Genomic DNA, 330 nt, shown 5'->3' with positions numbered 1-330 from the left:
GATCCTGCTCTGAGCCCCAGCCTCCCCCACCCTGAACTCCCTGAGCTCGCCCTGCTACCACCACCAATTCCTCCTGCTCTGTCAGGAAGCAAGGAAATTCCTCCTGCCACAGGCAGCTGCTGCGCCCTGCCAGGGGCTCCTGGATCCAAACACATTCCCTAAAGTGGGAAAGGATTGGTCTGTGAGGAATCAGTACATGCCACCAGCAGGGGACAAAGCGCTACAGGGCAGACACCGAGACCCTCTGGGGACACAGATCCTTGAATCATGGAATCATGGAATGGCTTGGCTTGGGAGACACCCTAAAGCTCACCCAGTTCCACCCCTGCC

Source organism: Geospiza fortis, unplaced genomic scaffold, assembly GCF_000277835.1.
Source record: "Geospiza fortis unplaced genomic scaffold, GeoFor_1.0 scaffold1103, whole genome shotgun sequence".
Classification (NCBI taxonomy): domain Eukaryota; kingdom Metazoa; phylum Chordata; class Aves; order Passeriformes; family Thraupidae; genus Geospiza; species Geospiza fortis.
The sequence above is the reverse complement of the archived record's forward strand: the minus strand, read 5'-3'. Positions refer to the sequence as shown.